At 37.5% G+C, this 26,790-nt stretch overlaps 1 protein-coding gene across 7 annotated transcripts in view; it reads left to right on the top strand.

The window, feature by feature from the left end:
- LOC131437650 (unconventional myosin-IXAb) overlaps positions 1-26,790 on the top strand; it is a 125,513-nt gene that overhangs the window by 29,445 nt on the left and 69,278 nt on the right. The gene's annotated exons all lie outside the window — the stretch shown is intronic.

The raw sequence follows: 26,790 nt of genomic DNA on the forward strand, positions 1-26,790 counted from the left end.
AAACAGAGCTGGTCGTCTTTTCACGAAAGCATGATCCCGCGCAGCTTCAGCTTCATATGATGGGAAGAATGATCCAACAGGTTTTGACTTTCAAATACCTTGGGGTGTGGTTTGATTCCAAATGCACGTGGGGAGGACACATTAGGTTTCTGATAACAAAATGCTAACAAAGAGTAAATTTTCTTCGAACAATAACAGGATCTTGGTGGGGTGCTCATCCGGAAGATCTAATAAAATTGTATCAGACAACGATACTTTCAGTGATGGAATATGGATGCATTTGCTTTCGTTCCGCTGCAAACTCTCATATTATCAAATTAGAGCGAATTCAATATCGTTGTTTGCGAATTGCTTTAGGGTGCATGCATTCGACACATACAATGAGTCTTGAAGTTCTGGCGGGAGTTCTTCCATTGAAAGATCGTTTTTGGGAGCTTTCATTGCGACTGCTAATAAGATGTGAGGTACTGAATCCCCTGGTTATTAATAACTTCGAAAGGCTAGTTGAGCTTCAATCTCAAACAAGATTCATGACAGTATATTTTAACCATATGTCACAGGAAATCAACCCTTCAAGATATATTCCTATCCGTGTCAGCCTCCTAAATGTCCCTGACTCAACTTTATTTTTCGACACATCCATGCAGCGCGAAGTGCGTGGAATCCCGGAACACCTACGCTCGATGGAAATCCCAAAAATATTTACAAGTAAGTTCAGGCATATTGACTCTGAGAAAATATTTTACACGGACGGATCACGAATTGAAGAGTCTACTGGGTTTGGTATATTCAACAATAATGTTTCGGTCTCATTTAAGCTTCAAGAACCTGCATCTGTTTATATAGCAGAGTTAGCAGCAGTTCATTATAGTTTGAGTGTAATCGTCACATTATCTCCAAACCATTATTTTCTTTTCACAGATAGTCTGAGTGCAATTGAAGCTATTCGCTCAAACGCTGCTTGCCAAAATGAACCTTTTTTCTTGGGCAAAATAAAACAGTGCCTGAACGTCATATTGAATAATAATTATCAAATCACAATAGTTTGGGTTCCGGCTCATTGCTCCATTCCAGGCAATGAAAGAGCCGATAGTTTAGCCAAACGTGGTGCTATTGAGGGTGAGATTTATGAGAGACCGATTGCTTTCAACGAATTCTATAGCGCGTCTCGCCAAAGAACACTTGCCAGCTGGCAAGCTTCTTGGGACAAAGATGATCTGGGTCGGTGGATGCACTCAATTATTCCTAAAATATCGACAAAGGTATGGTTCAGGGGACTGGATGTGAGTAGAGATTTCATTCGTGTGATGTCCAGACTCATGTCCAATCACTACACGTTAGATGCACATCTCCTTCGAATTGGACTTTCCGAGACTAATCATTGTGCTTGCGGCGAAGGTTACCGCGATATTGACCATGTTGTTTGGACATGCGTGGAGTTTCGTGATGTCAGATCTCAACTAATAAATTCCTTGCGTACCCAAGGTAGACTATCCAATGTCCCAGTTCGCGACATTCTTGCTTGTCGTGACCTTCCATACATGAAACTTCTTTATCATTTCATTAAATCCATTGGAGTTCCAATTTAAATTTTATTTTATGTTAGACTGTTTTCCCTTCCATGAGTTCAACCAATAGCCAACTATAGGATATTGAATATAAGTGGTGAACTGATACAAACAAACCTGAGATAGTTATAAGATCATGTACAAAATAAATGTATTTTATTTAATGTAATTTAAAATAGCAACTCGCTTGATAAAAACAGTGTTTAGATTAACTAATGAGTACTAACATACTAATATGATATTCGAAATGTATTAGGTTTAAACTACTATGTATTGTGGATGCCACGGCGAAGAAAAACTTATGTATATTGCCTATGAAATAAACGTATTTATGAAAAAAAAAAATCGTCAACTGACTTTTGCTTACCAGAGCGATCTATAAAAAGAAAAACGATATGCTAGTTAATCTTTTGTGTCGCACTCTATGATAATGTCGGTAATATTGAAAAACTAGTGCGATATAAAAGTGGGCCAGACATGTAATTGAATAATTGTTGACATTGTTCTAAACATCTCAATCAGTAGCCAGACCAGTATTTTGGCAAGTTTTATGCACCCGAAACCCCAAACAACGGTCAATAAAGCAATTATAACAAAACTAACGCAATTCAGACCGAAAGTGTTTCCACTGTGTGTGCACTGGTTAGAGTTTATTATGAATTTGTGTTCCATTCGATGCACATGCCCTTTTCTCTCCACAACCCAATGCACATACATTTAACCTAATTTTTTGTGTGCGCCTATCTGAGAATTCTCCGATTATACGGTGCGTTGTAGGCGCACAGCTGATGGTTACGCAGTCTGTCAAACCGACCAGTCAGTGAAGTGTCAGTTGCCTTTTGTGTGAACCTATCAGCGTTGCGGTTCTCTCCGTTTGTCCGCTAGCATTGGGCAAACGTAAAATAGTTGGTTCTGCTGATTGAGTTTCGCTCGATGTATAGCTATAGAAAGTAAACATGCCACGAATGAAACTATTTAATTCAGTCCCTCGTTCCGGGCGAGTTCGATAGAGGAAAGGGAAAAAACATTCCTACTTTTTTACTTCAACCGCTTCAGATGAGGGTAGCGATCGTTGATCTTTAGTTTGTTTATTTTGTAAGTCTAGGTTATGTTCGAATCCGTCGAACGACTGCACTGCCAGTTGGGGAATTTTGTTTACGTGACAGCATTATTCAAAATTATTTTCGGAAGCTTTCCTGAAAGTATAACTTCATTCTATGAAATTAAACATAACGCAATTTTTTCATTGATCAGTAAAATCCTACAATTGGTGATTTGCCTTTTAAGCCGCTGATAGGATTAGAATGGTGACACTTAAAACACACTCAAGTGTCTTTTTATTGCGACATATTTATACGGTTATTTGAGCGACATCATTATGTTTATGTTCAATGGTTTGTCTTAGAAATACGCGACCGACAGGTAGCGTTACTAATCAAAAACCTCTCTAGCTCCCTATAGAGACATTCTCCAGATGTCATATGCCAAAATTTCATGACATTTCGATAGTCCCACGCCAAATGGCCTAACTGCAAATTACAGTTTCTCTTTGTTTACTTTTTCTTTCACCATTTACCGGATGGGTTTTGTTTTTGACGCCTTATTCTTCGCAAAATTAAAACCACAGGCTTGGAAACTTTCAAGCAATTGCAGTAATGGCTCCGTAATAATCAGCAGAAAAGTAAACAAAGAGAGGATCTCATTTGCAGTTAGGGTCCTTTTGTTGTGGGACAATCGATTTGATTAATTAGTGTGTTAGTAATTCTGCTTTCAGTGACGCTACGTCTGGATCAAATGAAACAATAGATAAAAACCTGTTTTAATCCACCTAGTGGTGTGATGATGCATTTCTCATATCAATCATACTATCATACTGAGGTATTCTTAAAAAAAATTTCGATTTTTGATAGAATAACCGAAATCGGTTTGTTTGACCGTCTACTGATAAAAATTATCCTTTAGAGTAGTTTTAAGGCCGATTTAGAACATTTTTGAGTGATGGTATAAAATTTTTAACACACTTTACCCTATATTTCCGGAGCCGGAAGACGGATCCGGATGAAATTCAGGAATTCCGTACAAGACTACACTGCCCATACTCGCATATCAGTCCCGTATCGATATTCGCCAATATTGAGTTAGCTTGAGGAATTAAATCTATCCTCAATATACTCTCAGAAATTGAAATTAAAGTTAAGGGTTTGTTCAGTAAAATGTGAAAAAAATATCAACTCATGTCTGTCCCATATGCAAAGTACCCGCATATCAGTCCCATTCAGTGCAAATTTCAATCACTTCATTTGTTGCAACATTTGAATAGCAAAGGTGTATTACCGATATTTCATGTAATAATACCATGACTTAGCATTAGGTAGCACAATAAATCAAAAAAATCGGAAATAAAATTTTAATCGTCTTTATCTTGACATGCCGATTTTCCATATGGGACTAATATGCAAGTATGGGCAGTACAAGACCTTCCATTAAAACCTAAATTGTTAAAATCGATCAAACCATCATTGAGAAAAGTGAGTAAGATCCACATGATAACTATTTCCGGTACCTCCGGATTCAGGAACTGGGAGATTCAGAAGCTGCTCTTTCAAACACCGATGGTGCCCAACGATGATGCTGGTCGTCCAAATGAGTCGGATGATTCGGAAATCGTCTCAAAAGTTCTTTCCATCGTTATGCAAGTGAATTTGCAGGAGATAATTGATTTTATAAAGAGGACTTGTATATGAAATAATTGTTTGCAAGATAGGTGCCTCTTTTTTACACAGCTGATCGAATGCATCGTGTCACAAGTCGATCGTTGCGATGGCTAAATTCCATAAATTGATAATGGGTTCGCTTTCATCTTTCTCGGAGATGGCTTATGGTTTTCTCGGAGATGGCTTAACCGATTTTTACAAACTAAGATTCAAATGAAAGTTTTTATAGTTTCCTTAAAATTTCTAGAACATTGTATCCAGATCCGACTTCCGGTTCCGAAACTAAAGTTTAATAAGTGGAAAACTACAAATTTCATGAGTTTTTTTTCCTAAACGATGATCAAAAACAAGTACAAATCCCTTCGAACTGTCTGATAAATTCTTATAGTTTGTTTGCAAATAAACTCCAAAAAAAGAACTCACTTCGATTTCTCAGCGACGCTTGAACAGATTTTTACAAATTTTGGTTTAAATTAAAACTCACATTGTCTCCAAAGCTATTGGGAAATTTCATCTTGATCCGACTTCCGGTTCCGCAGTTACAGGGCGATGAGTGGCAAAGCTTTCAAACTGGCATATAGAATGACAATACAATATCGTGGAACGTGGAAGAAGAAAACACAACACGAATGATGCGTGCTTCAATCTATTTCGTACACACTTTAACCCATTATACTCCAGGGGTTCTCAAATTTGAACCAAATGAGCAGATATCATCAATTCCATCATGTTTTGTGTTGAATATGTTGGGTAATGCCAAATCACTATTGAAAATCTTTTCCAAACGAAATTATCCTGTATATGATATATCATACGTTGGATCAATACAGTTGCAACAAAATTATAAGAGATATGCCTATATTTTGAGAAAGGTAATTATATATACGCATTATGGTCATAAATAGGACAACAGAGGTATTTTGGCACACTTTAGGATTTATTTTATTTCGGCCCACTTTGTAAAAATATCCACAAAATTTTGTAGTATCTTTGAAAAATTTAATGTAATTTAATGAAAAATTTAATGTAATTTAATGTGATTAGCTTAAAATTGATGCAACATGGGTTACCTCACATCGGTTAAATCCATAAAGTTTGTTAGTTAAATATCTCTGTTACCCTAGTACCGATAGAAGTACTATCAGATATTAGGGCACAATATAAACAGAAGTATTTGATGCATTTAATCTAAAATTTACATCTTCGTTTCGGTTTTTAGCGGATTGTTATTGATAATATAACTAATATATAACTAATATATATATTCAAGCAGCAATAAACAATTTCATTTGTTTCTATTTCTTCATTCTTAGGAACATGGATTACCTATTTGTATTTGTATATTTGGAATATTTGTTCGATTTGTTTTTCCAATGTTTAATAAGTTTTGGAGGTATTCATACTTCCTTTTATAAGCTAGCGTTCTACTCCATATTCTCGTGTTCGTCAAATCCTAAAGGGTCCTTATTCTTATCACAATTTTTTGCAGCCATGTATTTAAATATTCCATCTTTCAAAGATATAACAAAATCGATTTGATTTTCTGATAGCAAGAGATTTTCGAAAGACTTCAACTAATCACAAAAATCTGATTCTCAAGTTTATCGGTTAATGATTTGCTTTGGAAAAAATACTGTTGTATTATTCCACTGTATGAAATATCATACGTTTAAATGTTAACAACATTTCGCTTAAGTTTTAATCTGGAAACTTGACAGTTTAGTTTTCCTGACGAAAACATCACATGAGCATGGAAAAATTTTTAAAAATGGAAATAATTTCTTCGAAGGGAAAATTCTCATTTATCGGGCAGCGACGAAGAAATTTCTCTCATTATTGCTCAGAATGTTATGGATTGGAGAGAATCATTCCTTTAAAGAAAGCACCGAATTTCTGGAATGGAAGTTTGAAAATGGAGATCTTATTCATTAAAAATCGTGTGTAAATTGAGCTCGAATAATCAAACATTTCGACTTGACTGCACTGCTTATGAGATTTATTTTGGACATAATCATAATAAGATTTAAATTGTACATTTTAACTGTGTCAGATACATGCGGTACGATTCAAATAGAATAAGCAGCACTTCATCAAAGAATGATAAAGAAAGGTTTATAGTTTCGAGACGCATCAAAGGTAAAACAACAATCATAGAAACTAATTGTAGGATTAAATATAGAAATAAAGATTCTCGAAGGGTAATCACCAGCAACATGCCTCTTGTGTGATTGAGCTTTATAACAAATTTAGTGATCGTGGTAGGGTCGTTTTTACCGTTATTACGCTGGAACCTGGATGAGGAAATAAGGTGTCCGGGTCCGCGGCTTTAGGAGGCCCTTGGCGGGACCTACTGAGCAAAAAAAATGTTCTTCATTTAGTTAGAGGCAAACAAAAAAGTGTTGACCCCGGACCCATTAATACGTAAAAACGGGGCTGGAGCGCATGCTTTTAGATTTTCTTTACCCCATATCATATCCACTGATCAGCACGGGTTTGTCAGAAGCGGTCTACTACTACGAACCTAATGAACTATGTTTCTACATTGATCGACGAACTTGAAAAACGGCAATAAATCGACGCGGTTTACTTCGATTTTTCTAAAACTTTCGATGGTGTTCCTCAACAGCTCGCAGTGGAAAAATCGAAACGAAGTGGACTCCCTAACAGTTCGGCTGAAAAATTCGTATCGTTTAATAGAAACACACATTTTTTTGCCAAAATTCGTTTTTATTATTCAACATAATTGCCATCAGAGGCGATACAGCGATTATAGCGATCTTCCAACTTTTCGATACCATTTTTGTACTACGATTTGTTCTTTGCCTCAAAATAGGCCTCAGTTTCAGCGATTACCTCTTCATTGCTTCCAAATTTTTTACCAGCTAGCATTCTCTTGAGGTCTGAGAACAGGAAAAAGTCACTGGGGGCCAAATCTGGAGAATACGGTGGATGAGGGAGCAATTCGAAGCCCAATTCGTTCAATTTCAGCATGGTTTTCATCGACTTGTGACACGGTGCATTGTCTTGATGAAACAAAACTTTTTTCTTCTTCAAATGAGGCCGTTTTTTTTTAAATTTCGTCCTTCAAACGCTCTAATAACGCTATATAATAGTCACTGTTGATGGTTTTTCCCTTTTCAAGGTAGTCGATGAAAATTATACCATGCGAATCCCAAAATACAGACGCCATAACCTTACCGGCCGATTGTTGAGTCTTTCCACGCTTTGGGTTCGGTTCATCGCTTGCAGTCCACTCAGCTGACTGTCGATTGGACCCGGAGTGAAGTGATGGAGCCATGTTTCGTCCATTGTTATATATCGACGAAAAAAATCGGTTTTATTTCGATATAACAGCTTCAAACACTGCTCAGAATCATCAATTCGTTGTTGTTTTTGATCGATTGTGAGTTCAGGCGGCACCCATTTTGCACAAAGCTTTATCATATCCAAATATTCGTGAATAATATGTCCAACACGTTCCTTTGATATCTTTAGGGTGTCAGCTATCTCGATCAACTTCACTTTACGGTCATTGAAAATCATTTTGTGGATTTTTTTTCACGTTTTCATCGGTAACAGCCTCTTTTGGACGTCCACTGCGTTCATCGTCTTCGGTGCTCATATGACCAGTACGAAATTTTGCAAATCAGTTACGAATTGTTGCTTCGCCCGGTGCAGAGTCTGGATAACACTCATCAAGCCATTTTTTGGTATCGGCGGCACTTTTTTTCATAAAAAAGTAGTGTTTCATCAACACACGAAATTCCTTTTTTTTCCATTTTTTTTTTCATAATAACAAAAGTAGCTTCACTCAAAATGCAATATCTCACAAACTAATAATCAGACAGCTGTCAAATTTATACACGTATCTTTTGAAGGTTGGTACTAACTGAAAATGGATTTAATTCTAGTGATGCCCTCTCATAGAAACGATATGAACTTTTCAGCCGATCTGTTAATTGGACAACTAATTGGTTTATGTCGTATCTCATTGATCTAAGTGCTAACGTACGAGTCGGAACTGTACTTTCTGAATCCTTCAACGTTACATCGGGTGCTCCACAAGGAAGCCATCTCGGCCCACTCCTCTTCGTTCTATTCGTTAACGATCCTTGCAGTGAATTGTCGTCATTTAACCCATTATGTCCTAGCGTATGATATATCATACGCAGAAATATCCATTTTTCAAAAATTGTTTACTGTGGAACTGCACTACCCAACAGCAGATGATCTCAAACTCTATCGCATCATCACAAGTCTTTTGGATTGTTGTACTCTAGAAATGGACATAAGGAGGGTTTTAGATTTGTGTGATAGAAACGACATGACAGTGAACGTCAAGAAATGCAGTGCAATAACCTTCTCACGAACACATTCAGCGATTTTATTCAAATACTCAATAATTGCGACTCCAATTAAGTTAATTAGGAGTTCCGTCTGTTAAAGACGTGGGCATCTTTCTCGATCGCAAGCTTCGCTTCATCGAACAGTTTGCTTTTGTTACTGCGAAAGCCTTCGCAGTTTTGAGACTCATACGCAACACTCAAGATTTTAGCGATGTGTATTGTCTAAAAGCAGTTTACATCGTCCTAGTACGAAGTATTCTGGAATAAGGAATTCCAATTTTGCTCCGCATCACAATTTTCACATCGACCGGATTGAAAGGGTTCAAAACTGTTTGGTCCGATTTTTTCTTCGATGACTACCTTGGCAGAATCATCTTCAATTACTACGTTACGAGAATCGCTGTGCGCTCATCAATCTACCGAGTCTGCAAAATAGACGAGTACATCTACAACGGCTCTTCGTTTTTGATCTACTGACTGATAACATCAATTGACCCATGCTTCAGCGCCGCTTTTACGTATTAATAAGCCCGGGGGCAAGATTTACTTGTGTGTCCCTTACTAACTCGGAGGGTCCCGTCAAGGGCTGGCTGCCCCTCTGCCCACCGGTAAATGCGGACCTGCCATGCTTCTCGAATTTGATTTTAATATCAGCTAGGATACGTTAAAATCAAAAATATTATTAAGTTAACATTAGAGTTTAGTTATATAAACAAAGTTTGTGCGAATGGTTAACTCTTATGGAAGACAATAAAGAAACATTACAACAGATATGCAATTACTGTTCTGAGCAGTTTTTTTGTTTTATTGTCTCTACATTACTGTTTTGTTAATGACGTAGGAGAAAGAAAGCTTGTTGTAGTGATAACAAACCTCTTATGTTGAACAGTTATTTTCGATCTTTCTTTTTTGATATTTGTATACTGTGTTTTATAATAATATTATTAGTGCAGAAATTATGCAATCAGAGTTTAGAGAGATCAGCATGTTCGTATCAGCTTTATAATAGTATGTAGGACTGATGAATTTTTAATAGCAATTATCTATATGTATATTAAGCAAATTAAGTTTTTTTTGTGCTTATTGGTTACCTGGGTTTGTCACCCAAAATTCCACAATGTGTGCACAGCTGATTCACTGATTGATATATAGAATCATCCATGTTGACGCTAACAACAACACAGAATAATGTAACATTCAGAAAATTAAACCACGCCACCGACATTTCTCAGCAAATCCAACAGGTGCTAACGAATGTACCGGGCGTACCGAGACCGACATTGCCACCGTTTAACAACCTGTATGACTGCTAGATTTATGGACAGCAATATCGCTGTGTGCATTAATTTTATGCTCGCTGACTAAGTAGGACACAACACCATTACTTGTCCCACTAAAACTGCTTCGTTGGTGACTGTGACGGACAACCTTCCCGACGTGCGCCGCTAACCGTTAGATAGTCACATGGCGGTGCAATCAAAATGGTATCTTCGCTTGGGCGAGAAGGTGTAAATTTTATTAGTGTTGGAATAATGAGCATATTATGGAGGGTCTGGAACTCGAAGCATTTGAGTACGGAACGAAAAAATTCGAATTGTGAAATTTTGGCTCATTTCTTAGGTGTAAAGTACAATATTGACAGCAAGAATAGCAAACATATAGATAATTATCTCAACATTGTTCTATTTTTGAAACACTATATCGAAATTGGATAGTTTATTCTCTTAGAAAAAGTACGCATATCTGATTGTTTGTTTTCTAGATTCTTTCTCTTTCTAGTTATTGGTTCTAGAGTATTATTTGATTAAAAACTAATAAACGCCAAAAACTGACATCTACTTCTTATGGGTACCCGGCCATTCTGATATTACTGGAAATAAATGAGCACAAGATTCGTTCTTGGGCTGCATCAAAACATGCCAGCAACTGGCACAGCTTGCAAACCTGCGCTCAGACAAAGGCATTTTTACCAGATTTAAATATGAAAACGTCAAAGTGTCAACTGCATTTTTCCAAGCAGCATTGCAGTATTCTGGTCAGAACTCTGACTGGACATTGCAAACTCAACTATCACATGGCTATTATTCAACGTGCTGAGTATTATTCGTGTGATTTGTGTGAATGCGATTACGGTACTTCATATCATCTGATATGTAACTGCCCCGCATTGACGCAACTACGTATCCGGGTTTTTGGTTCTCCATACATGGTTGAGTCTGTGTATGCGGAGCTAAAATTAAAGGATATTCTATCGTTTTTAACCCAATGTGGTAAGGAGTTATAGTCAAAAGGGTTCATAGTTCTTCCTGGAGTGAATGAATCCTTTGTGTATTGACCTTAAAAAGGTTTTAGCAGAGTGTTTGGCATCCTTTATGGGGTGCCGAATTTACTTCTGCTCATACATACTACGAATCGTTCTGCATTCTTCCAGAAATGCAGAATGGTGTCGCGAACTGGGATATTGGATAGTCTACCTTGAGTACGCAAGGAATTTATTAGTTGAGATCTGACATCACGATACTCCACGCATGTCCAAACGACATGATCAATATCGCGAGAACCTTCGCCACAAGCACAATGATTAGTCTGGGAATGTCCAATTCGAAGGAGATGTGCATCTAACATGTAGTCAGGACATGAGTCTGGTTATCACACGAATGAAGTCCCTACTCACATCCAGTCCTCTGAACCATGCCTTTGTCGATATTTTAGGAATAATTGAGTGCATTCACCGACTCAGATCATCTTTATCCCAAAAAGATTGCTAGCTGACAAGTGTTATATAGTGAGACGCTCTATAGAATTTATTGAAAGCAACCGGTCTCTCATAAATTTCAATAGCACCACGTTTGGCTAAAATATCGGCTCTTTCATTGCCTGGAATGGAGTAATGAGCCGGGACCCAAACTATTGTGGTTTGATAACTATTATTCAACTGTTTCATTTTGCCCAAGTAAAACGGTTCATTTTTGTCAGCAGCATTTGAGCGCATGGCTTCAATTGCACTCAGACTATCTGTGAAGAGACAATAATGGTTTGAAGATAATGTGACGATTACACTCAAGCTATAATGAACTGCTGCTAACTCTGCTATATAAACATATGCAGGTTCTTGAAGACTAAATGAGACCGAAACATTATTGTTGAATATACCAAACCCAGTAGTCTGTAGACATTTTCTGAGAGTCAATATGCCTGAACTTACCTGAAAACCGGGATCATACTTTCTTGAAAAGACGACCATCTCTGTTTTCTTCGCAGAAAATTCGATACCCAGATGAACAGCCCAAACGGACAAATTATCTAAGGTATCTTGCAATGGTTTTGCAGATCAATAGCTTTGGGTCCAGTAACTGAAACCACGCCATCATCTGTCAGTTGTCTTAGTGTGCATGAGGTTACTAGACAGCTGCCAATGTCATTCACGTAAAAATTATAGAGAAGCGGACTGAGGCATGAGCCTTGCGGGAGACCCATGTAGCTAATTCTGAATGTTGCCAAATCGCCATGTGAAAAATACATGCATTTCTCTAACAAAAGGATGAGCAAATAATTATTTCTAACCACTGGAAGTTCATGTTGATGGAGCTTCTTCACCAAGTTGAATTTAATTCTGTCCAACCCAGGAGCGTTATTGTTACAAGACCTGAGTGCTATGGAAAATTCCGTCATTGAAATGGGGCTATCAATGGAACAATTATTTTTAGAAGACTCCCAAATAATGTTCTGCGTAGGAACAGAATCTGGACAAACTTTCCTCGCAAAATCAAATATCCATCGGTTCGAGTATTCCTCACTCATTTCCCACGTTACGATTCCTCATTCGTCTGTCCGTGTTCCAAAGAATGCTCATTGAGGTTTCTCTTTACAAACCTTCGACTCCAATAGCTTCATTTCTTGGCCCGAAGTATGCTCTTGTACTTGGTTTCTAAAACCAAGAACTTTTCAAAATTCTGATGTGTTCCTTCTCCTCGTTTTAAAAACGTCTCGAAAGCATTTTGTTTCGTATGTTTAGCATCTGAGCACTCTTTGTCCCACCAAGGATTTGGTTGATGAACCAAAAAATCGTTTGGTTTGGGCTTTTTCTGCGGCCTCCAGAATCGAACAAACGAGGAAGTCATATTCTTCAAGTGGGTGAAGCTATTCCATTGAATTTAAGACACTTGAAATATTACTTTGTTATTTAAATCAGTCAATATTTTTTGTCAATTCATATGGAATATTAACTGAATTTGTTACATTTGTTACTGCTAATTGAGATGATTATTGGTAAATGATTGCTACCGTGTAAATCAGGAAATGCTTTCCAGGTGCTAGTCGAATTGAAGTCGAGCTAAGAGATAAATCTAATGCACTTGGACGTGCAGGAGGTGGAATCCATGTCATGTAACCCATATTCAATACTTACATGTTGAAATTTTCGCAAATATATATTAAGGATGATCTATTATCATTGTAAACGGAACCCCACATAATTCATTGCAAATTGAAATCTCCCAGAATCAATCGTGGAGTAGAGAGGGCTTCGACCATTTCATTAAGCTGTCGTCGTCCAACTTGAGCTCTTGGAGGAATATATACCGAAGCAATGCAAATGTCCTTTCCTTTAATGACAAGCAACAACTTCTATACTAGAAGTCGAAGGAATGTTTAATCTGTAAAAGGAATAACATTTCTTAATTTCTAGAGCACTCCGCCATACGGAGAGTCTCTATCGAGACTTATAATGTTAAAGTCATTAAAATTTAAAGCTATGTTTGATGTAAGCCATGTTTCGCACAAAGCAAATACATCACATTTTTGACTATGCAATAAAACTTTAAATGAATCAAATTTTGTCGTGATGCTTCGACAATTCCACTGCAGGACAGTGATTGAATCATTGGCGGCGGATGATAAATTATCCATCAAATGATACGATACCTGAGAGAATATGCCATTGAGCTGATAACTGCTTCAGAAAAGTTCCAGTTATAGGAAGGAATGCCATTATGATGTCATTAAAATTTAAAGCTATGTTTGATGTAATCCATGTTTCGCACAAAGCATCACATTTTTGACTATGCAATAAAAGTTTAAATGAATCAAATTTTGTCGTGATGTTTTGACAATTCCACTGCAGGACAGTGATTGAATTATTTGCGGCGGATGATAAATTATCCATCAAATGATACGATACCTAAGAGAATAAGGCATTGAGCTGATAACTGCTTCAGAAAAGTACTAGTTATAGGAAGGAATGCCATTATGATGGTTTTTAGAGGTTCAGAAATATTGAATGCTGCGAAAATCCAGCTCTAGTTTCCGGAATCTGATTCGGATGATCTTCCATCATTGAGCCAGTATAATCGAAACACAACCTTTTCGCTTGAAGGGTTTTTACTGAGTTATTTAAAATTTATCGCCTACTTATACATAATAAGTTACTTCCTTTTGATCCGATGACGTGAATTTTTTAAAGCTTCTATGACTTCTGGTGCAACATGATTAACAAAGATGTTCTGCAAAGATTTGTTCGTTACTATTCTGAAACTCAACACTAATAAGTAAGAAAGATAAATTTTAATATGTTTGAAAAATATTCAACACTACTGTCCTCTGTGTGAAAAAAATCACTCCACTCCACTTTACCGATCGCGAGTAATCGTGACCATGCTCTTATGTAACAGACTGTAGCTAACAGGAATAACGTACAACATCTTAAAACCTCATCTAGTTACATTTGCTACTTGGAGTAAAACCAAACCAATTCTGTATACCGTAGAGGCAGGCCCGTTACCGATTGTAGTTCACAGTCTTCAGAATTTCAGTAAAAATCGTTGCATTTATTTTCAAAAATGGGTGAGTCTTAATATGTATTTAATATTTTTGTGATAGCATTGATCTAGTCTGGTCTGCCCGGGTGGAACAAACACACTGCATTAACTTTGCTTCGCCATCCATTGTTTGTGATCTTTAACCCTCACATCGCCATGAACGTGTTGAAATCAGCTACCATCTAGTTCATTCATCGTTATAGTACGAAATCAATCAAAACAGAAACACCGGCTGGCAAACCACCTTTCTTAGTCTTGGATCCGCGTCGCTGCATCTGTGCATCGACGAGACCGGTGAAACTTGAAACGAAATTAGTTTAACAAGACCTTCTTATAGTTATTCACATATAACACAATGCCCCAGCCGCATCAAGAGTGCACCATTGCCGCCATAAACTGTCGGATTGCATGAACCGGTGAACACAACAGCACACAGTCGGCGAACTGAGGATTCCTGCGTAACAAAAAAAAACTATCAAATCAGTATCTTGTAACTTGTGTGCATCATTTGGGTAAATCTTTTTCAATAAGTGACTCGGGTCGGATCGGGGTCGGGTGGTTTGTTCAGGACTACCGACTAGATGATTCACCTAGGTGCCTGCTAGTTGTACCGAACCGTTTACCACTCATTCATCATCAGTATGCCATCTTGACAGGTACGAGACAGATTGCTGTTAGCAAAATTCCTTCTCGAAATTCAGTTCTGCAACGCGACGATAATAAATCGAAAACGATCCAAATCTATGACGTCTCTCCGGTCGATACCGCAGCCGGGGTGCATACCTCAATTCACTGTGAATTTGAATGACCAGATACCGAGTATCAACTCACATCGGGCTGCGGCTCACCGCAAATATCTCGCGGCAGCTACACCTAATAGGACAATTTGTAGGATGACATTCCAACTGGCGCGGTTGGGTGACATTCTTTCGCCCCTGCCGCTGGCAACAGCTTCAACGGACTCTGACACAACCGACTCGGTGGTGGATTATAGAACGTGAAGTGAACAAATTTGATTCAAATTGGTCCTATTCGATCAAACAATTATGATGACATTGATGGCAAGCAAGCGGCTCGGCAATAACCATCTAAAGTGTTATTGGACGTTTGATGTGGTAAATGGAGGTGAAGTATGGTTGAACCCTTCCAAACGATTGCATTGCACTTTGACGCAGCAGTATTTTTCTTTATTGGTCTATGCTACACAAGCTTCCAGTGCTGGCTGGCAGTATCCAGACTAATTGAAACTGGACCTGTAATAAGGGATGCCTGCGGTTCAGCACTTCGTGATACGCAAGTGTGCAGTGGACGTACTTTTTGTTTTTGTTCGGTGAAGCAAATTTGTTCACATAACAGAGCATTTTCCAAATCATACCGTCCTCACCCAAGTGGAGAGAAGTCTCTCTGATTCAATTAATCATCTCGGTGGGTTTATGATTGGGTTTATTAAATTACGGCGATGATGTGCGATGGCGGTATCGGTGCGGTCGGATTCAATAGGCCACGCTGCCGTCAACATTTATGCACACTACTCGAGGGACACAGCCGGAGCGGGAGGCTGCCTGTTGATGGTTATAACTTTTGCTTTCGTGATGGTATTTCTCGTTCGGCACCCCGATACTAGAGTGGTCCGAACTGACACACTCGCAGTGGTTCTTTGGTTCAGCTGCAACACGCCGATAGACACACGCGATAGTTGAACCACTCTAGGCCGACCGATTCGCTGTGTAATAATTCCAACGGAGGAAGATATTTTCAGCTCGAAAATGGCGTTGATGAATACGGTCAATCTTGTAACTGATTCAGTGGGGAGCAATAACGCGAAAATCGAGATGGAAAAGGTAATAATTGTTGCAAGTTGAAGAAACTGGTTTGCGGTATGCTGCTGCCGATTGAGTCAATTCGTTACGACTTTGTAGTGTTCACTTTCGATGGGAATCATTCCGATTTCAATCCGTACTTTCGAAACTTATGAGTGGTGTGTAGTCATTTCAGATAGCTAGCGCAGGTTTGATTGCAGCGGGAATGACCCTGGATGCGAAACTAATCAAACTTCTCTTGTAATAGCACTGTTTATAAATCAACACGAGGAACACCACAAAAAGCACACGTATGAACGGATTTGTACTCCAATAAACAGTAAACTCAATTAGTTTTACCCCATGCATATGATAACATCTAATTGGTAATTCTCACAGGAAAAGCATGCTTATGGAAAATGTAATCCCACATTGGCGAATGAATTTCTGGCAAATTTATTATTTGCTTCTAAAAACCTTTTTCGCAAAACAATAAACTGAGCTTAGCTGAAATACCCTTTCGATCGAGTAAAATACACCACCGCACGATATTAACCATCTACAAAACGCTAATTAGACCGGTTGTTCTCTATGGCCACGAGAGCTGAACTATGCTGGCAGAGTGTTTTCGAAAGAAAAGTGCAGTGTACCATTTATAGCTGGAGGACAGAACGTGGAGATCCATCCATCGTACGGACAGCTAAAATCGGACCGCTGTGATTGGCTGGGCCTGTCATTAGGATGACGGAAGTCAATCGGTATTGAACAGTCGTTTCGAATAGTATAGTATAGTCCGCACACGAATAGTGCTTTGCTCCCGGAAAATTTTCTGGCTACCTTGAGTTGCATTGATTAAAGGCTTCAGTGTTTTTCAAGGCTACCGGAATCTTTAGCACTCTTTTTAAAGGCTATTCATCCAAAGAACGATATTCTGAACTAATCAATCTTTTTCAAGACTAATAAATTATTTTACTTCTGTTAACCTTGGCTACCCAAAGAATCATTCTTCGAGCCTTTATCAAGACTTCGAGTATTTATCAAGACTTATCCAAACTAGGAGTCTATTCCAAGACAAATTCAGTCTAGCTCACTTATAATCTGCTTAAATGTTTGTACCCAACCGGAAAGGCAACAAGCCTAAAGTTAAAAACAACTCATTTTCCGTTATTCCAAATCCTTTTAACAACATTGACGTTGAAAACAAAGTTCGAATGGCAATACCAAACCACGCCCTGGAATCTCCCAGGATTTTATCTAACACACTGCAATCGAAGTGAAATAAACAATTTGAAAACTTTATAAAAAGTAAATTTCATGTTCCATGTTATAATTCTTTCGGAACATCATAAACGGCATAATGGTATTGCAAACTCAACGCAATGCCGTCATTGTCAAGGCTTCGGCCATGGTATCAAAAACTGTCAAACATTCGGTGTTTGAATTGTGGTAATTCGCATTCGAGTTTCGAATTCAGCAGTGCTCGATCATTAAAATCGAGTGAAGATGAATTGTGTAATTTTCTCAACGTTCACAAAATTTATTTTGCTATTGTGGCAGAAACCCACATTGTATGGTTAATCGATTTGTCAGGTTTACTGGAATGGGTGTTGAAATTGCCATTTTTGGCATATCCTGGTGGTTATTATTCTATCTCCCAATAATCCAACTTGATTATCTTTCGTAAGAAATCCCTCTTTTAATTGATCTGTTTCCAACAGATCAAAGTCATATTTGTTGTGAACCGGCTACACATGCTGACTTTGTATCAGATCATCTTCCTGTAACATTCAGAATTTCCAATCAAGCTATAATTAATCCAATCAGTTCTATATTCAGCTATCATAGAGCTAATTGGTTTGAATACAGATCTGACATTGAATCATGCAATTGTTTTAGAAAATTCTGCAGACATCGACACAACAATAGATAACTTTAATCATTACATAATTGAAGCTAGAAATCTTTCAGTTCCCAAAGCACAAACTAAATCAAATTCTCCTATCACCTTTGACAATCTTCAACTGCTCGTTCGTTTAAAGAATGTTCGTCGACGACAATATCAACGTTCTCGTGATCCTGCCATGAAAACCATAGTCAAGGATTTACAAAAACAAATTTAACATAGGTTTAATCTAAATGAAAATTTCGCTTTAAACAATTAGAACAAATTAAACCATATTCCAAACTTCTAAGGTTTTTAAGAAACCTCAGAAATCAATTCCTGTTCTCAAAACAGGAAATCAAATACTTCGTACAAATGGCGAAAAAGCTCAAAATTTCCTAGCAGTTTGAGAGTGTTCACAATTTCAATTTGAACGTTGTGAGTTCTATTGAAAATGAAATCTCACTGAAATATGATAATATAATATTTCAACTCGAGTATTGTTACAAGATGACATTACTGAGACGAATTTTGATGAAATTAGTCAATCATTCGAAAACTTAACATGAAAACTCCTGGGTATGATGGAATCTTTAATCTTTATTTTCATTAGCTTACTTTCCTAAGAGATGGAAAAATGGCAGAATAATTCCTATTATCAAACCCGATAAAAACTCAGCAGAAACATCCAGTTATCGACCAATTATATTTGTATAATATTCTCACTTCTATTCTCCCAAAACTATCAGAAATTTCTACTCCGTGACGATAAAGTCTGTTAGCCTTAGGTAGGAATCTACGAATAATCTGTAGTTGCCTACAAAGAAGCGTAAATATTTTAAGTAATTATCTGTCAAAATGGAAAATTGCATCAAATGCTTTAAAAACGTAATTAATTATCTTTCTCATAAACCTAGAGCTTCTTTTCTTAAACCAAACAATAATTACGTTATCAAATTGAATGAAACAGAAAAGGTTGTATTTAAAAGCTAGTGTAGCGCTACAGAATGAAATAGTTCTCAGATCGGTTAGGTCATCTCTGAGAAAACAGAATGAGCTCCACTATTGCAGGTACTTCCGAAACCGTAATTCGCGAACCGGTAAAATCGAAGTCGGTTCGTGACAAGTGAGTGAGATCCATTTTGGAGTATAAAATTACAATCTTCGAAAACCGGAAACCAATAAAGCAGAAATTAGTTCTTTTGGCCGTCTACTGACATTAACTACCGATTGGAGTAGTTTTGAGGTCAGTTCAGACAAATTTTCAAGTATTCTGTTTCGCATCTTTGAGGGAGAGAGTGAAATTCAGGGATGCTGTATGGGACTACAAGACCTTTTATTTGAATCTAAGTTTGTCAACATTGGTTCAGCCATCTCCGAGAAAATCTAGTCAGCTCGACGAACTGAGTCGAATGGTATATGACACTTGGCATCCCGGGGCTAATTTTTAATAGTCGATTTTTCAAATGATTGTATAACCTTTCTATATGAGAAAGGCAAAATATTCCATTCTGAATATTGATTATAAAGATAATGGCTTTGGTTTAATTCAAGCTGGTTGATTTACATCTCATGCACTAATTCGATTAAATAAGTTAAACGAGCGAAATCCTGACCTCATGTTACTTTTGTATAAGCAATGCATACTAAAAAGGGTAATACTTTTGAGACAGCAATAGAAAAAATGTTTTGTGATTGGATTTTTATTATAACTATTATCATTATAATTATACCGGCTACAAAAATTCCCTATACATCACGCGAAGCATGGAAGTCCCGACGTATGTCTTTTCAAATAAACTTCAATCCATTGTGACGCATCCGAAAATCTGCTGCATCAGTCACACTTCCTGTAGAGTGGCTGTGATTTATCTCAATCTCAGCACCATGTTCACACAATAACACACATTCGTACTTGTTCCGTGATTCTGGTTTCTTCAACACGGTCGAAAACTTGTGCTCACGTGTATTCGATGCCGAGGGACTCGTTTGTGTTTTCAACATATTTGAACTTAATCATCAATCTCTTTCTGAAAAATTTTGCGAGTAGAATAAAAATGCGATTTGTCGCTTACGTCACTTATACCGTTATATCTCCGGAACCGAAGATACGGTCATTTGATTTACGAATTTATTCAATTAATCAATAATTGCTTTGAAACTAGCCTATGTTTGTTGAAATCGGTTCCGCTATATTCGAGAAAATTAGGCGAGGATGAAATAAAGTGCGTTCTGTCGTTTACGCCACTTACACTATCATATATCAGGAACAAGAAGTGACAATCATTTGATCTTTCGCCATTGAGCAATGGCTATCATAATAATAACTTTCAATCGAGCCTGTTGAAATCAGGTAAGTCATTTCCGAGAAAATTTAACGGTATGTCTTTGAGAAATTTTACGAACTTGTCATGCTGAATCGAATGGTTTTTTAGCACTTGGGGTCTCCGGAGCTCCGATCAAAATTTTTTTCAACTATTCTATATCCTTTCTATAGAGAAAAGTGATAAACAAATAATTGTTGAGGATTTTTCACTTTTTTGGAAAATTAGTTCATCAACAATACTAGCTTGAGGATCTTTCTAGCAAAATTCAAGTCAAAGAACTCGGTACTTTAACCTCTCACTCCGACAGGTGTTTCACGCAAAAGAAAACTGCGGAAGTACAGAATGGAACATGTCACCAGAGCGCGTCTCAAAACAAAAATTCAAAATTATCAACAGGTTGACCGTGTTGAGGAGGCGCAGGGTCGCGGGTGCTAATTCAGTCTCAAGAGATGATACACTTGTCGGCAACTGTCAATCAACGTACTTCCTCCCAGTGCTGTGATTGTAGTTGTGTACATCGTGCACGCGCGCGCATTACATCTGTGCTGGCGCTGATGATCCTCCCCCTGAATTGCCACAGTAATCTGACAAAATACACATTGCCGGTGATATGTTGTTGACATGTAGCAGAATATATATGACGATTGGTGGTGTGTAGCGTGTGGTGGCTTGCCAAGTGGATTCAATCTTCGTTGGTTGACTAGACACCCACCCTATTCCTCTCATCATGCTTCCGACCTACGTTAATAGATATCACCGTGTTTTTCTCCATTATAAGTATGATTCTTGTAAAAACATTGCTGCGGGTTCGATGCGTGTCCGTCTTGCTAAATGATTGGTGTATCGCGGTATCTTTTTCATTTCGGACAGCACTAGAGCGCGTTGTAAACGAGAGCCAAACTAACCTCTTAATTAAGTTCAATTTTACTCTGTTTGCTCAGTATCCCTAATAGGCTAGACACGTGCTATAGCCATTGATACGCACACACGAATCACTCATGAATTCGAGCGTACAGTTGATGTTTGCACGCAAATTCTGTTGTTTTCTTCCTCTCATGAATGTAGCACTTTCCGCCCCATTCTTAGGCCGTTGTGCTGCGTGAGTAGGTCAAACATGTATGCAAACAAGTATAAAACTATAAACATAGCGAATGGAACTTCATCAACCCTCCGCAGCTCCGCCGTCTATCTCCAGGTGAAAGTCATTGCAAGACAGCGACTCACACTGCACGGAGTGATGACGGTCTCTGTTGAAAAGTGAAAACAAGTCGCCACCATCCCCCGAACCAGCGAAGTTACTTCGTGGGGTGACGCTCGGTAGGTACCTTACGTTTCCCACTGACATGCGATAGATAAAACTGTAACTCCAGTTCCCCGTTGGAGTCGGCTTTCCAGGCTGACCTGATTCCGGGATCACGCTTCGATTCGTCCAAACATAGCACACGAGTTGTATGCTCGGTTCCAGATAGCGATGATGTCAAGTCTCTGAGCTGCCACGGTGACTGTTTGTGGCTGCACTCTTCACCAAAGAAAGGATGCGCTCGGCAGGGCAGAAAAGAGCGAATGATGGTTGAGGTGTAGTTGGGGTAATGGTTACTGCTCTTTGGTATTTCATTTTACCTTCCGGTAAATTTGTGTTACCAACGTTTTCTGCAGAGTATTAAAATTATAATAACTGTAAATTACGATTTTTGTTTAAGGTTCTACTTACAATCTTTTGCAAACAGCCATTGTTCATAATCATGCAGAAAAAAACATCAGTTCATTTGGTAAAAAGTACTAAACAATCTGATATTTCTCTTTTGAATTTTCGCTCAACGGCAGCGAAGAACATTGCTTCTGCGTTTTGCAAAAATGGCCGTCCTAATTCAAATTCGGAAACCTTACAAATTTTGATTTTTGTTTCGGTTTTACGTTTCGTCTTCCACTTATCAATGCCATGTTGAACTGTCACACCATTTAGCAGTTCAATATAAACCGCTAAGCAGCCGTAACGTTCTCTCTTGTACTGATGAACATTGTCTCTCAACGTTGCCAGGTATACCGATTTATCGGTATTTATATAGATATTACAGATAATTCACGGATCGTACAGATAAATACCGATTTTCGTTTATAGCTTGGATAGACAGGAGAAAAGGTTGCTGCAACACCTTTTTTTGCTCACCAAAATGAGCTTTGGTGACATTTCCGTGAACTTATGTTGACGATACCGATATGGTAAAAATAGATTTTTGCGCCGAATATTTTTGATTTTTGGAAAAATAACTTGGCAACGCTGGTGTCTCTACTGATAATGTCCCGATGATTGATGATGATGTCAAAATGAATTGTTATACACTGTCGAAGACGAAACATAAAAACAGAACAAAAAATCTCTTCTTAATCCACCTAGTGGTGTGCTAATGTCTTTATTATAATAAAATTTTTATTCTGGTCTTTTTGCGTAAAAGTTTTACGTGGCCGATTGGCTTACATTTTAGTTACTTAAAATTTTTTTTTATATTGGATCTCGTTGTCTTCCTTTTTCTAGGGGGACATGAGTTTCCATTTACATCCAACGAGGATCGGGGATCACTTTGTCTGCGGCTTATATCATCATCCATTGCTTCATCGTCGGTGTTGTATGTGATTTCCGTTTTCTTTTCTTTTTCCTTGTTGATCGTAGTCTTGGGCTCATTGAGAGTTGCTGTAGATGCGCCTTGTTGTAGTTGCTTATTGGTTGGAGGGTAAGTTGTCAACTGCAGCTGGTGTACTTTGTTCTATAGGGGATACTGATGGTTTCGTTGAAGGGGATGCTTCATTGTTGTTGGTAGCTGTCACAGGTGATTTGCACGGAATTCTTGTATCTTGACCGAAAGTCACATAAGAATATATAGGCCTCTTCAAGCGAATGTGTAACAAACATACGCCATTTAGAATACCGGGGAAAAAGTTCTTCCACTTTTCTTTTTCGATAGAAAGAATCTCTTCATATTGGGACATAGTTTTACGAATATAAGGATCGATGACGCTTGAGGGAAGATCATGCACACGCACTTCTATAGCACTATTTTCCATATATACTGGAATGTTGTACTTAATATTCTCGTGCTCCACATAGTGCACATTGTTATTGTCTTTTGCGAATTGAATTGCATCCAACTTATAAAACTAGATGTAAAAAACATTATTTGTCTTATTGTATTGAAGTAAACGCACACGTTTAATGTCAATATGCATTTGCTCCTTAAGCAAACCTTCAAGTTCTCGTATCGAAGGTCGAATTTTGCACTGCCTGAAGTCAACAACAATTGTATTCTTTCGTGTCGGCGGTGGCTTTTGTTCGATTGGTTCACTCATTTCGAGGTCGTTCTATTGTTCATTACATAATACTGTACTTGGTTTCTTCCGTCTCGAACGTAAGCGGTTTTGTTTTATCGACTGACTTGGATGAGATGTGAAAGCGAACTGCTAATGCCTTTATCCTGTCATTCAAACAGTCCCATTACAACATATTCTTTCCATTAGGATAATTTAGGACACGATTTTTAACACAAATTTATTGATGGAAAAGGTGACGAATCGTCGCCCATTCGAAAACATTCTCGTAACCATTTTACTGTTATTTACTTTGTCGATTAGTGACAGCTACTTGATCTTTGAGTTACATCTTAACAGTAGCTTCCAAACGAATCTAAGTTTTCTAAAATCGGCTCAGTCATCTCCGAAGTGAACACGCATACTTTTTCCAATCTCGTCCAGCTGAGTTGAATGAGATCTAACACTAGGAGTCTCCGAGGCTCCGATCATTTGTCGATTTTTACAGAAATTCTATTACCTTTCTGTAGATAAAGGCAAAACTATTCAATCCACCTAGCAGAGAGATGATACCTTTTTTTATCAATTTGCATAGTATGTTTATCCTATTTTTATCAATATTAAAAATAGGTATAGAATTCGTTCAAACTTTAGAATAATTTTTCGAAGCCCGGAGGCCCGACTGTCATATACCAATTGATTCAGTTCGACGAATGGGCGTGTGTGTGTGTGTATGTGTGTGTATCTGTATGTGTGTGTATCTGTATGTGTGTTGTCAATAAAGAGGTCGAGAACTCAGAGATGACCGGACTTTGGATTTTGATCAAACCAGTCGCAAATCAAAGGGCTTCCCGTCGTTCTGAACGTTATTGAATGTTTTCGAGATAGGATGTTTACCTTTAGAGTTATACGAAGTTTTATGTCTAAATTTTCAGTTTTTGACAATATCTATCACAATTGTCCTTGTGAACAAAATATTTTTTGAAATTGAGATTTCACACGGTAGTAACTTTCCTACACGTTATGGTTTGTTGAAATCCGTTCATTTTTAACGGAGATCAACTCATTTTTCTCGTAGATGGCTGAACCGATCTAAGATCCAAATGAAATCTAAGAACCATGAAAGATTCAAATAAAAGGGCTTAAGATCCTATAAAACATCTTGCTTTTTAGTCAGATCAGACTTCCGGTTTAGGAGCTACAGGGTACTTACTATAAAAATGTCAATTTCACATAAATTAATCATGTTAATTGGGTTTGCAGATTTGGATACTCGATAACCAAATAAACTTATTTCAGTTTTCGATCCGGAAGGTACCCAGGAAAGAAATTTTATCCGCACTACGATTTTTCACAGATGTCTACACTGATTTCAAAAATTTTGAATCAAATGTAAACTTTATAGCTCCTTAGGTGAATTTAACTGACTTCGTTACACCGATTATTGCATTCTGGTTCCGGTATCAAATCGTTTCTCAAAGCCTAATCGTTTATTTAAAAAGGCTTAATCGAATTTCATAAACAAAAATTCAAATTAAAAGACTTATGGTCCAATACAAAATTCATAAATTTTATCCGATTCCGACTTCCGATTGTGGAATTACGGGGTAATGAACTCTTAAAATTCAAACTGATATAGAGGATGACAATACCAAAAAGTTTCAAAGTTGGACTCAAAACTATTGCAATTTATTCGTCATATTAATTTATGACCATACAACCGTTTTGGATTATGCTGTTTCCTAAATACCGGCTTTGGAAGTAGCGCAAATAATGACAAAAAAATTCTAAAGTGGTATCGATTGTCACACGTTTAGATTCAAATTCGATCCGATTTGCAGTTCCGACATTACAAGGTAATGAGTGATTAAAATCTCGAACTGCCGCTTAAAACGACGATCATTTAAATAATGAGAACTAAAACACCAAAGAATCTTCATGCAAAAAACACTTGCATTGCATGAATAATAGTGGTGGTGTAAATATTGAATAGAATTTTGATGGTTTTTAAAAGCATTTTGTTTCATAGGTATCAAAAAAAATTTCTTGGTTTTCATTTACATTCTTACAAAATTTTCAGTGTCCTTCAATTTCATCAATCAAAAAATGTTGTCAGTAAAATGAAATATTCTTTAGTTAAATGAAATTGTGTATGATTGTAGTTGGATCATTTGAAATCAATTTAATTATAAAAACGTAAAGATAATACCATATTTGCCAAATACCTTGATTTAAATGTTCGATTGCTCGTTGTCAAAAAGGTACAATGCTAAAGAGCATTGTACACAATTTTTCCAGTACTCAAAAACCATCGCATTGATAGTTGTATCATATCTTACTTCCCAATCAATAGGTATCACCAAACGGTTTTTATATTTGGAAACATATTTTGTTACAAGGACAATTGTGATAGATGTTGTCACAATTGAAATTGAATATTTTGGAGTTAAACTTTGTTCAACTGAAAAAGTAAACATTGAGTTAAAAACAAATACGATAGTATTTGTTTTTAACTCAATGTTTACTTTTTCAGGACCTGACGTAGCTCGTGATCTAATAGATGACTTGTGGTCGTAGTAAAATAAGCACTCCCTCCGTCACTTTCGGAACAATCAATTAATGGTACGACACGGAAGAGATCCCTAAAAAGCGTCTCTTGCCATTCATAAGAAAGCATAAAGAATCAACTCTGTTTTGGCCTGATCTAGTATCCTGTCACTACACTCGTAAAGTACAAACTTGAATAATTTGGGCTATTATGAAGGCATAATTTAAAAAAATATCTCAAAACTAATAAAAACGGAGTAAATTTTTGGAAAAACGACAAAAACACTGAAAAAATAGATTGAACAAAAATTTCATAGGTTGAGTGAAATGAAGATGCGGGCATTCTATATGATATACGAAATTAAATAAAACGAATTTTGTTAACCATAACTCATTATCAGTGGCGTCTCGTCCTCATGTGCACCTCGTGCACTGCACAACCAGTCAAATTGAAGGAACAGAGCGTTTAAAAGTGGCGGAACCTTTTTGTT

The sequence above is a fragment of the Malaya genurostris genome, chromosome 3 (assembly GCF_030247185.1).
Source record: "Malaya genurostris strain Urasoe2022 chromosome 3, Malgen_1.1, whole genome shotgun sequence".
NCBI classification, from domain to species: Eukaryota; Metazoa; Arthropoda; class Insecta; order Diptera; family Culicidae; genus Malaya; species Malaya genurostris.